Source organism: Zeugodacus cucurbitae, chromosome 2, assembly GCF_028554725.1.
Source record: "Zeugodacus cucurbitae isolate PBARC_wt_2022May chromosome 2, idZeuCucr1.2, whole genome shotgun sequence".
Taxonomy (NCBI): Eukaryota; Metazoa; Arthropoda; class Insecta; order Diptera; family Tephritidae; genus Zeugodacus; species Zeugodacus cucurbitae.
The window spans coordinates 62,046,411-62,060,738 of NC_071667.1; positions in this window are offsets into that span (position 1 = coordinate 62,046,411).

Below are 14,328 nucleotides of genomic sequence, written 5' to 3' on the forward strand. Positions count from 1 at the left end.
TTAAATTATTCGGTTCTACAACCAGAAACAATCATATACTCAAGCACAATCACATCGACTAGTTTTCTTAAGGATCGCATTTTCATTCTAGTAACGAATCATTTCGTTACTGGAGTTTCACTTATTAGTATCAAAAACCACAACTAAGACATTAGGGCGGTATATGGATGAGTTGTATTTGGTAAAGCAAAAATGCCATCAAAATGGTTTCTTACTTCGGTATACCAAATATTTGCTAAAATGAAAATACATCAAATAATTCACAAAATGATTTATAAAGACGGTCCAGAGTACAGCAAATATATGAGAAAGCTAAGGAGCTCAAATCAATGTAAATGATATCAAAAAGTGATATATGCACGATATTCTCTAGATCTAATCCACAATGACTTAATGTCAATTCGGACTACAGCTACTTATTTGACTTTATCTCTATCAAACCCCAGCCTATAGTTCATAAGCTATGGGACTACATTCCTCGAAAAGTTTAGCCTATTTATAGCTATATTATTTCCTAGTTTTCGTAAACGAAAATATCCATCCAATTAGGTGTTTTCGATTATGAAAACCACCACCCTTCCGGATAACCTACATATCTCTTCAATGAGTAAGATAAATTCGGGAAACGGAAATTTGTTCTAAAAGAATCCGTGACCTATAAAATTGTGCAAGCGGTTCATTTCAACTGGAAATCTGAGAATAAATGATTATCCGAACGCATTCTCGGCTCTATTTCCAAATTTAAATATGTTTTGACGGCGCAACGAGACATAATACGACAAGTATATTCCCAAAGATCAATCACAAGTTCATTATCGTTATAGCTCGCGTTTTACATATCGTATTTTGTAAACGACGCATGTAAAACCCATTACAAAATAAAAATATATTAAAACCAAAATTTTGTTTGATTTGCTTTGAAATCGATTAACCGGGTTTTCGATTATCCGGAATACCTCTGGTTTTATTTGTTTCGGATAACCAGGATTCTACAGTAACATTAATTATTTTTAAAGAGTTTCCTGTGAATTGATAAACGCTTTCACTACGCGAAACAGTGGTTTTCAGAGCTTCTGATAGTTAAAAGTAAATAAATTTGTTAGATGGCGCTGCTGACGTATCGCATATTTAAGAGAGTTTAATGGTGAAGAAACTAATACTGAAATTATTTAAATACAGTGATTATACACTTGAACTATAAAGAGCGTAAGATTGGTTTCTTCAAGATTTATTTATTCTAATTAATAATGATGCTCATCAAAAATTATAAATACTTGCAACATAAAAATGATCTTTAATAAAACTATTTCTATTCTACAAACAACTGGTTTCAGCAGAAAATTATACCGAAATAATAAATTATAAGTGTGTACGTAATAACAAAGTGGTATATTCATGAATATTTGCCTTTGCACACACATACATATGTATGTACATACATACAACTTCTCATCATTTATTGCAAATCTCGTTGCTTGATGAACAAGCTTTGATTGCAATTTGCGTATTCTACACCAACTTAATGTGAATAACATGTACTGCTACATACAACTATATATAGTATGTATGTATGTATGTATGTATGTGTATATGTATGTATGTGAGTATATGGGTATGTATGTAGGTGTCTGCGTGCACAAAGAATAATTTGACAATTAAAATGAATTTTATGTATAGAAATTGCGGAAAAAGCGCAACAAAACTCATCCATGGCACAAAAGAAGACAAGCAACAAAGATACTGTCAAAAGCTGCCGGTAATGCTCTTATGCTTTGCTCCCGGTATAAATTATGGTTATTATTTCTATAATTATAAGTATGTATATTTGTTTAGCTTTATGTTCGACGTTACTGAAAGTGACAGTTAAGCGTTAGCGCTATGCACACACCCATATAATTTATATTATAAAAACAAAACTTTTTTTTGGTAATTTTAACAAAATTATTTACGCTGGTTAAAATTAAGTTGCGAAGATATGACTTTTGCAATTAGTAAGTAATGGCACGTAGTATAAGTGGTAAACGCTGCTTTTGGTTCCAAAAGAGATGAGAACTGCTTTAGCATCTTAAGTTTTCGCATTGGTAGGAGAAAAACGAGTTGTCTTCAATTTGAATTAGTATAAAAGCCATCTGATAAGGAATCGAAAATAATAAAAAACTTTGAAGTTTCCAAAATAATGCCGATTCTGTTGATAATTATCACCACTCGCACTCTTGAGAACATCTCTCTCTGAAAGAGCATTCGCTCAGCTGTTTCAACTTTCCTTTACCGAAGAAAACAAAACCGATCCATTATTGGTGAAGTAGATGGTGTCTGGTAATGAAAAGTAGTGCCATGGATGGAGTACAATGCCAAGCGAAAATGGTTGTGATAGCATCGCGGTAAGCGGACGCAAACGGCAATGTGTTTAGTGGAATTGGTAAGGATTCATTTACTATGATCTTCTCTTCTGCGCCCAAAGTCTTAATGCGGAACTGTACTAGTACTGTCAACCATTGAAACGTCTCAAGGGAGCAATCGTACAGTCGCGACCAGCTTTGATGGAAATGAGAGCAGTGTGTTCCATCTCGATAGTAACTCGCCAGAAGCTCCGGGAGCTTTGTTGGGAGGTTCGTATGCAAGTAAGTTCCTGCCTATGGCGCTTGATTTCGCTGGTGAAAAAATCGCTTTCGGGAGAAGATAGTGAAAAGCGATTGTCCCAGTTTTTGCCCAATAACGATCAGGGGTTTATTGAGAGTGGAATTATGAGAATTTCTTTAAAATGCCAATAGGTGATCGAACAAAACGGTGCATGTTTGACCGAAAAGGTTTTATCTAAATATGCTAAATAAAACCTTCAATTCAATGCAAAAATCGATTTTACCAGGCCTATTATAACATACATCTATACTTATATAACAATAGTTCTGTAGTAAATTAGAAAACAGTTAAACTAAATTCAAATTAAATACTTGAACGAAGATCATGGTAAGTGGCTTAGTGTCAAGTATTTAGCATTGGCTTGCAAAAACCAAAAACAAAATACTTGACTAATTAGCATGCGAAAATCCTTAGCACACTTTCGGATCTAATTAATGCATACGATTTGCTAAAACTAAATGTTTAAGACAACTTCTAGACAAAGGCGAACGTGGTTTGTTCACGTCCTCAGATCGCTCTCTTCCGCCTCGCATTCATCTCGGAGCACATTAACAAGCGATATCCATCCATTAGTATTGCACACACAATCACTTTTGCGAATTCTACAAGAAGCACAAAATACAAACACACACATACAAACATACAAACATATGCGAAGAAACGCGCATATTCAACCGAATAACCGCTCGATGCGGAAATAAACTTGACCTTTGTGGAATAACAGCGAAAATCTGCAAAGCATACCCCGAAAAGCAACAGTGATAATAGTTATCGAATACATACAAACAAACGTAGATATTTATGCAAGCGAGCGTAAAAAAAAATAAATTGACTAGTCGAAGAAACGAAACTAATAACAAAAGCTGCGCTTAAACAATATCCAATCGATAACAACAACAACCGTATAAAAGATTGATTGAAAAAAATTAGTAAATAAATATAAAATGCTGTAAGCATCAAAAGCCAAAAACAAAACAGGCTGGACAATGGGGGATTTTTCTAATATTAACAACAACAAAATCTATAGACACCACTGCAAGAATTGAATGAGATATGGATCTACAAGAAAATTTCAAGTAGCTGCTCATTTGTCGGAACTGCCGATATCGGACCACTATATCATATAGCTACCATACAAACTGAACGATCGGAATCAAGGGCTTGTATGGAAAACTTCTGCATTTTACTACCTATCTTCACTAAATTTGACATGGATTACTGCTTAAGGTAATAATATAATCTCCGAAGAAATTGTTCAGATCTGCCCCGCCCACAAAATGGCGAAAACCGAAAACACATAAAGTGTCAAAACTAAGCCATAAATAAAGTTATGGAAATAAAATGTGGTACGAAAGGGCATATTTGGATGTATTTTTTTTTGGGAGGTGGGCGTGGCCCCAAATAGGTTTTTTGTACATATCTCGGAAACCAATAGAGCTATATAAACCAAACTTTCTGCAGTCGTTTCATTAGCCACTTCTTAACACAGTCCAAAAATGAAAGAAATCAGATAATAACCACGCCCACCTCAAATACAAAGGTTAGGTTGAAAATTACTAAAAGTGGGTTAACTCACTAACGAAAAACGTCAGAAACACTAAATTTCACATAAGAAATGGCAGATGGAAGCTGCAATAAGATTTTTTTACAAAATGGAAAATGAGCGTTGCGTCGCCCACTTATGGGTCAAAAACCATATCTCAGGAATTACTCGATCGATTTCAATGAAACTTGGTTTGTAATAGTTTCCTTACATCCCAATGATATGTTGTGAAAATAGGTCAAATCGCTTCACAACCACGCCTACTTCCTATATACCAGAACTTTGAAGACAATCTGAATCGTTTACTTTGCAATATATAAAGTAAGTACTAGTGAAGATATGGGTGCAGAACTTTGCACAAATACTATGTTTATAGTGTGGCAGCCCCATTCTAAAAATCGCCGAAATCGGACCATAGGTTTTCAAGGCCCCATATATCGAACACGAGGACCTCGGTGCTTCTAACCTAATATTAGGGTTTCCAACTTTCAATGAACTTTATACAATATATATGACGAATATGTGGGTCAAATTGTGTATTATATTATACAAATAAAATTAAATAAATAAATTGCAAGAGTATAAAATGTTCGGTTACACCCGAACTTAGCCTTTCCTTACTTGTTTTATCTACTTTTTCTTACGTCTTTAGATTTGCTTAAACACATAGTTACTAAAAGAAATGCACCTGTGAAGGGTATATTAGCTTCGGTACAGCCGAAGTTAACGTTTTTTCTTGTTTTGCTTTTATCTTGTTAGATGAGTAAATAGTTAGTTTGAAACTCTACTGAGTCAGTTCTATATCACTCCGATTTACAGAATATTAAAATACGATATTGTTGCTCTTCATAACACTTTTATGCGCGTCTTGGTTTATAAAATATTTAAATTCATTCTAATTAATTGCACGCTTGTCTAGACAATTCTTAATGCACGCATGCTAACCTAACCAAAAACAAAACAAAATAACTTAGAGGTCTTCTTACTGCCAAGTCTTCTTCGGCCATAGTCGTGTGTTTGATCACAATTATTGTTTTGCCAGTATAAAGCAATTTTGCTGAGTCATTTGGAAACATACGAATCATAATAATTACACTCTTATGAGTATACAAAAGATTTTCAGTTTAACACCTTCGACCAGAAAAATATACAAAGAAGAATATATAATAACAAAATATTTCGAATGATTTATAATGTTGATATATAATACATGCGTGATTATTAATAAAATAATTTAATTTTGGTAAAATTTTCCTAAGGAATTTTTAAAGCCTGTTTCAATCAAAATTTGGAATAACTCTTGTCCATCTTCTATGAATGAAGTAAACTGCTAGTCCTTTTTCATACGATATATAGATATATGTGATTATGAGTAATAGGAAGTAAGCCTACCTTATTTCAATAGCAGTTCTAGATTTTTAGTGAAATTCTCATTACCAGTTACTTCGCATATTTGATTCTTATTATGAAGACATGGTTGTTCTTTTTTAATTCAAGTAGCTTAAGTATAAAACAATTTATTTGAGAGCTATTGTAATATTGTATTTTAGTAATATCTTCGAATCAATTTTTTTCAAATTAAAATAAACAAGTAAGGAAGAGCTACGTTTGAGTATAACGGACCATTTTATACTCTCGAAATTTATTTATTTAATTTTATTAAGAAAACTCACAACTCATATATTCGGCATAAAGTTCACTAGAATAACAAAACTCATTATATATGGTATACATAAGTGGGCTGGGATAATTCCTGGATCGATTTCAGATATTTTTGCCACCAAGCTACATAATATCGAAGATTATTTATTGACTAAATTAAATTGACTATTCTTATCAATCATATTGACCGATATACACGGTATAAAGTCCACCGGATGCTTGAAAATCCTAATAATAGATATATGGGAGCTAAGGAAAGTGATGGCCCGATTTTATCCAGGATTCCTGCTGAATTTCTATAAAATGTCTGAGAGAATTACCAATATTTTCGGTCAAAAATTATCAATAGGCATTGAGGCCCTCATATTCGGTGTCTGGGCCTTGAAAAGTTATAGTTCGATTTGAACAATTTTTAAATGAACGATGCCATACTTGCAAAAATTTACTAGATCAAAGTTTTACTCCAATATCTTCCTATGTTCTTGAGATATGTGTTGTAAAGTGATGATTCATCGATGGATTATACAATTTTGTTATATGGGATGTAGGCGTGGTTGTTAACAAGATATAAAATAAGGTTGTCATGAAAATTTAATGTACTAAATTTGGTAGTTCATGATATGGGTTTTTGTACCCAAAAGTAAGCGGCCTAGCCTTGATGTTCCATTTTTACACCAATCTGAATACCAAACTTCTTGTGGTACCAAGGGACACGTGTACCAAGTTTCATTAAGGTATCTAAATTTTCACTCAATTTATCGATTTCACGTAGGGACGGACGGACCGCAGACATGCGTATTTCAACTCTAATCGTCACCATGATTACTCTGGACTATTAGTTTAGTTTTAGATGTTATAAACAACCATATGTGAACAAAACTATTATACTCTATGTTTTAAACTCCAGGGTACCGAATGCGAGGACGTACGAACCTATGGATGAATTTGTAAGGAAAATCAATCCTGTAAAATATCTTAATAGAATTATGTAGGATATATTTTCCTGATAATTATGTGGGCTGGTACTTAATTCGGAATATGAGCTATCCCAGCTACCATATGCCGCATATACGGATCAATGTGTGAGTTACCTCAATAAAAATGGTTGGATTTGATAAAAATAAACTTATTTGGAGAGATCTATTATACAGGAATTTAATTTTAGCTGCTTTTCGCTATCCACGCAATTTTTTTTAGACTCGTAAGACATCTCTCCATATATGGAAGTGTGGAGACGACCATGCTGAATTTGCTTACGTATATATTTAATATTAACTCATTTCTTTTTATAATTGCGTATATAAATTCTACTACAAAGTGTATCTATAAAGTTAGAAATTGGTATTCATACACTAGTATTTATGCTTCAACTTCAACCGATATAAGATTTTTAACTTGATTTTTTTTGTTTAATGGCTTTCTTGTGCTGCTAATTGCTTTTTTTGTGCAATTTTTGTTAAAGTTGTACAATAAAAAAATTAAAGAATGCATATAAGCAAAAGTATATTTTAAAGAAAGCAACCTGTTTGTTATGCAATAGCTGCATAACACATTTCCATTTAGCTCTTTATTCATTCTGTATTTATGGAAACTAGTGTCTTTCATTTAAACGGATTCCGGTAATTTTGTACAACAAAATTTAAGCGCATCATTCGAGTTTTTTGTTAATTTTTTTCTTTTGCCTTAGAACAAACGAAACGAGCTAGAACCAGTATACAAACGAGTGTTATGCAATTAGCGCGTTTTATAAATTATTTGATTCTATTTGGGAACTTGTATTGTGCAGATCTTTTCTATTTTTTTATTGCATTTACTAAAATGTGTGAAACGATGTTAATCTTTATACCGGTTCCATAATGTGGCACTTCTTCGCCGTTCACTCGTGATTTATGACTAAAGGAAATGGCGTAGCCCTTTAAAGGCAAACAATTGAGGTAAAAATGTTTAACACACTATTAATATTACATGAGTGATTACCCTTTAATTGAGTGTGACCAAAATATGTATTTAGACAGATGTAAACTTGAGTTTGTCAAAAAAAAGTGTTAATCAAAATTTAAAGTAATTCTCGCCGAAACTCAAGTGTGGAGTATAAAAAATAGTTTCAAAGTGAAGTTCGTCAACATGAATTCATTATAGATGGCACTAAAAGTCAGTTAATTAAAATTTTGATAAAATTTTTGATTTCCTATTTTGTAAATGTTTAATTGGAAATATTAATATGGCTGGCAAACCTAATATATCGATTTCAAAATTTTTAAAATTATTGGTAAATCTATGTCTGTTTCAAAAATATATGTATACATATACTTCAGACGGACACACTTCTGGTTTCAAAAAAAGTAGTCTAATGCGCTTACATCTTAATTTACAGGATCAGCAATATTCTACAAGGATCAAAATGCAGGAAATTATAATAGGAAATAATCCATAATAACACAAATGGAGCTATTTTTTAATTTAAAGTCATTAAATATTTTTATGTATTTATATTTATATTTATTTATCCGGCGCGTTTTGATTAATTTTAATTTGCCATTTGCGATCGCACCAATCTTCCATTTAAAGCCAAGTAAATGAGAAACTTAAGCATAAAGTGGCGAATAAGCGGGTCTTAAGTGGGCCTTATGTGAGCACATGCACATCTGTACATACATATAGTATGTAAGTTATGTACATATGGGCTAATGTATGTAAAAGCATTTGTAATTACTACATAATTTAGTATGGATACATGTTTGTTGGTTGGTTTGCTGGTGGTCAGTAATGAACATTTAAATAGGCCTTTTCTTTTATACATACATATGTACATATGTGTATCTATGTATGAATAAAAAGCATTGCGCGTATGTATCTACGTAACGTTAACAAGTACATATACATAAAATGCCCATAACGCAATGTTGTAGTTGGCACATAAATGAGTAATGAAGGTAATTAAAACCTTGCAACGGAAGTGGCGGCCTTTCGCAGATATTGGTTAATGAAAAGCTGCACTTTGCGCAGCGTAACTAATTTTTTTTTAGGGCAGAAATAAGAAGCATTTTCAAAAAAATGTTAGTGGCATGCATTTGTATAAAACTTCGATACTAAACGAATATGAAGTGTGTTTTTTTTTTAATCAAAAATACTTCATTAGTATTTATTAATATCCAATAACCAGTTATCATTTATAAAAAATATCTATATTTAAAAAAAAGATTTTGATTAAAAGTTATACCATTTCCATTTTCTTATAAGTTAAAAGCTTTAAATTGATTAAATAATCCTGAAAAGAAGAGCTTAAATTTTAAAGTATTTTATATTGCTTTATAGATAAAAAAAGATCCAGAAATATATTTTACTAAATCGAAAATATATATGAAGGACCCGGTGACCATGCAATCTCTCTTGAAGAGAACAAACGTTGGAAAACTTGAACAAATAGTTGAAAAAGATCCATGACAATCATATCATACTAGCAGACCGCTCCGGCTTCGCATGGGTTTACACAAACATTACAAAAGTTATAAGTTTTTACATAATTATTTATATATATATGTATGTACTTTCCTGTTTCTTGCGTGAGTTCATTTTAAAAAAGTAAATGAGGAAAATTCGAACATGATCGAATGAAACTTGATTACGACCTCTAGTCTTTGGTGTCCGATGTCTTTCTCTTTGTTTATGAAGGCGTTGGGAACGCTTAGAGTTCGACGCCCTAGTGCGAGCTTGTATATTTCTAATATTTTGTTCTTCAAGCCGTTGCACACGCTCCGCACTCGACTCTCAAGCGCCTACTTGGTAGGTTTTGAGATTTTGTTCAGCAAGCAGCTGCGAGCGCTCGTTACTCGACATTCTGGCATGCGATTGCGATGCGAAGAGAATGACTTGCAAGATGATTTTCAGTTTCAGATTAAGATTCTCCATCACGTAGGGAACTATTTCCAGAAAGTTGAGATTCTAGCAAAAAATATAGCCTATGTTACTCGGGGTGAATGTAGCTTTTCAATAGTGAAAGAATTTTTAAAATCGCCATAGCATTATAGTTTTTGAGTTTATTCATTACAAACATTCACACAAATCTTTTCCCTTTATAATAGCAGAATAGATTATAGATCAATAAGTGAGGATTTTTTCTGAAATTATGTGAGTATATTTTCTCAAATAGAGTGTCGTTTAATACCAAAAATTAATCAAATCTTTCTTTACTCTATGCTCATATCCCCTTTAACCTCACTTCTTAGAATCGATTATCTTCACTATTCAATTAAAACAGGTGTCTAAATGTATTCATGTACAGATCTAGACAACATTCTTTTTTATTAAAAAAAAAGTTAATATTTTATAGAAAATAATAATTATTTAAATTTCTTTTTCTGCTTAGGTTAGGTTAAGTTCAGATATAGGGCTGAGGGCCATGAAGTGTGGCAAGTGTCATGAAGAATCCCACATGGACAGCTAAGAATCCCAGTCCTTTGGCATGCCGAGAACTTCTAAGTTTTTATAAAGTTTACGAGGGTCACGTACTTCATGTCACAAATTCGTCGAAGCGGCTAATATCAATTTCAGACACTTTGCATGGTACGCCGATAATAAGACTACCAAGATGTTTCTCTTTCAATGAAAGAGACTGTGTCTAGAGTTTTGGAACCTTTTCTTCGTAAATATAATATTGACAAATTGCGTTCTTCTGCATATAATAAATAACATTCCTTGTAAGGAAATCCCTTTTATGCTCGCTGTCTTTATTTCTACACTGGAGAGCTTATTTAGAATACATTATTATATCGCGATTTTGTCATCAAAAGAAAATACATATTGCAGTAGCAGGGAACTCTCAGTTACAATTTCTGTTATCTGTTACACACACCTCTAAAGAATTTAAATCTATCTGTAGTCTATTGTCTATATCATTATAAAACCCGGCATGTACCAAAAGCATATATAAATTACAACAAAATTTTATACTATTATATTTATACAGTTATAGAATCTTTTTAGATAATAAATTCTGACGACTCCAAATACTATTTTATTGCAATGACAAAAGCGTTCAATTAAACAATAAATTTTGCCTTAAAAGAGCGCCCCGCTATTTTTGACACTTCTCAATTAAAGTCAGCTATAGACAAGCACCGCGTTTTGCCGTTAAATCAACCAATAAAAGCGGCAATTGCAATGGAGCAACTGCAACTTCGGCCACGGCCATAGACAAATATTTTTTCAAAATGCAAACTTTTGACTGCGAAATCCGCGCCAAACTTGGCGCGTTAGACGTTTCATAAATCCTATACATATGTAGCTGAATAATTGTACAATCACCTTTTGTGGCTGTATACTGCAACTTCTTACCATACACACACACACACATACAACTGTAATTATTGCCTATTTCGTTCGAACGTCAAGTTGAAGAACACTGCAATTTGCCACAAGTTGGTGGCATTGATAGAGTGGTGACTGCTAGCTACTATTTATTTATTTGCGGTGGCCAATGTGGTGGCGTTTTCACAGACATAAAGACATACTAACATACTGTAGTACATACTCCGGTACATACGCGCAAAAATTAACAGAATTTTTGATTAGACCTTGAAGTCAAGTTTCCTTTCCAGCTGCAAATTTAAGTCTATTACTATTCACACTACTTGTTGTTACTAACTACAGTGGATACCCTCTAACAGAACTTTGGAAATGATGTGGTGTGAATCAAACCCAAAAGTCTTTAATTTATAGAAAATTATTTTTTTTTAGATTTTTTATTTTCTAAAAAATATGAGTTGATTAACATTATTGACTTTCAAGCCTTTCTCTCTGATACCTACAGCACTACTACCTCCAATACAGTTAACTTCAGAATTGCAATAATTAATTCTATTTGCGCTTTGTTTACTGTATCTCATGTTGTTGCTATTTATAATATTATATTTCGGTGCACTAGAGTAGGTACGTGTATTTGGTTAGTATGAGATCATGCGGCGCGCCTCAAATAATTTGCTGCACCACGAACGATTTGTCTGTCGGTATTCTGTACGCGATATGAAAATCTGACGCTGTTGCTGGTGGTTTGTGGCTTTTTCGTTCTTTTTTTACTTTTTTATTGCGTGGTATTGGTTTTTGATTACTCGTGACCTCGAATTTTTAGCAGTCAATGTTCTTAGACTATGTGGTATGCCGAAAGAGCTGCTGTCTTCAAAACCACTATACAGGGTGCACAAAAATTGTTATGGAAGACATTTGTTTGGCTTTCGACTGTCTTTCAAAATTAAAAAAAATCAAATTTAAGTTGTTTTCAATTCGTACTTTGAAAGTGATGAATCGAACAAACAACTGATGTAAACCAAATAGAGAGAGGAAAGAGAGTTTATTCCATTACTGCAACTGGATTGTTATTGCTTTTACCTGTAAGTTTCTAATTAAAGAGCAAGTGTAGGATAACTTCAACCCACTCGGCAAAAAGCCGAAGTGTAAATTTTGGTGTTTACCATTCGAGCACAACAGCACCCTATAATAATTTTTCACGCAAAAATATCTTCGCCATTTGTCGCAATTAATACCTGTTGGGAATAAATGTTTTCTTTTGTTTTTCCAAATTGAAGATTAATTATTTTCCCAGGCGCGGCAATCTGAAGTCGCTTCAAACTACACGCCATTTGCAGTTTCGAAGATGCGACTACAATGTGTCTACAACATATGCATATATCTATATAAAGGTTAGCGAGCTAGATTTTTTATCGTAGTGCATTGTTTATATCTCTATTGCCATATATTGGCATCTGAAGCTTGCAGCTATTTGATAGTGACACAATGTCTTATAAGCGTTTATTTACACAATAAGAATCTTAAAGTTCGTAATATTGATTTTTGGACTGGCATCATAAGGTTCGAAGACAAATTTGGACAATTATTTATTGTCTACTTTTGCAAGAATCTAATAGCATTATCAATATCTATAGAATTTCAAACGATAAAACCACTCCAAGTGACTTGATTTTCAATTAAATATTATTCACCTGTTGAAATTAATCGGTTAAACTGTAGAAAGCCAAAAGTAGTAGTCATTATCAGACAGATAAGCTCGTACACTAACTGTTGATTTGGGCTTCTTCTTTTTTTTGGAAACACTACAAGATAGGGCAATCTAATGGTGTTGGCAATAACTTTTAACATTTTTTATTGAAAAATTTAAATTAATTGTATTTAAATTTGATATGACCAAAAATTAGAATTTCATTTTATTTTTCATTTGTCTTAATACATTTTTATACTCTCGCAACAAAAGTTGCTAAGAGGGTATTATAGTTTTGTTCACATAACGGTTGTTTGTAAGTCATAAAACTAAACGAGTTAGATATAGGGTTATATATATCAAAATGATCAGGGCGACGAGACGAGTCAAAATCCGAATGTCTGTCTGTCCGTCCGTGCAAAGGAGAACTTGAGTAAAAATTGACATATCTTGACGAAACTTGGCACACATATTCCTTGGGGCCGTGAGAGGGTTGCTTTCGAAAATGAGCAATTGACCACTGCCACGCCCACAAAATGGCGAAATGGTTATAAAACAAAATTTGGAATAAAGGATCGCACTAGTAAGGCCATATTTGGATGTATTTTTTTGGGTAAGTGGGCGTGGCCCCGCCCCCAAATCGGCTATATGTATACATTTCGCAAACCAATAAAGCTATATAAACCAAACTTTCTGCAGTCGTTTCTATTAGCCACTTCTTAATACAGTCCAAAAATGAAAGACATCAGATAATAACCACGCCCACCTCCCATACAAAGGTTATGTTGAAAAATACTAAAAGTGAGTTAGCTTACTAATGAAAAACGTCAGAAACATTAAATTTCACAAAAGAAATAGCAGAAAAAAGCTGCACTCGGATTTTTTTACAAAATTTAAAAGGGGCGTGGCATCGCCCACTTATGGGTCAAAAACCATATCTTAGGAACTACTTGACAGATTTCGATGAAATTCGGTATATAATATTTTCCTGACACCCTGATGACAAGTGTGGAAAATGGATGAAATCGGTTCACAACCGCGACAACTTTCCATATAACTCAATTTATAATATATACATAAGGAACCAATGAAGATAGCGAAGTAAAACTTTACACAAATACTGTATAAGATCTGAGGCATCACTTGTGAAAAAATTGTCGAAATCGGAATATAACTTTTAAATGCCCCGGAAATCCAATATGAAGAACTCAGTGCCCCATGGTAATTTTTCAACAAAAATTTCGGTAAATCTCGCAGGTATCTTAATTTAATTCAGAGGAAATGTACCAGAAATGGTTAAAATCGGGTCATAACTTCCGCTAGCTCTCATATAGCTAATTATAGGCATTTCAAATATACAATGGGCTTAATATCTTGTAAATCTGTTAATATGTGAAATATCTTAGCCAAATTAAATGAGCATATAATCTTAGATATAATGTATGTTGGTGGTGAAAATTAGTGAAATCGGTTCAGGAATTACCTCAGCCTA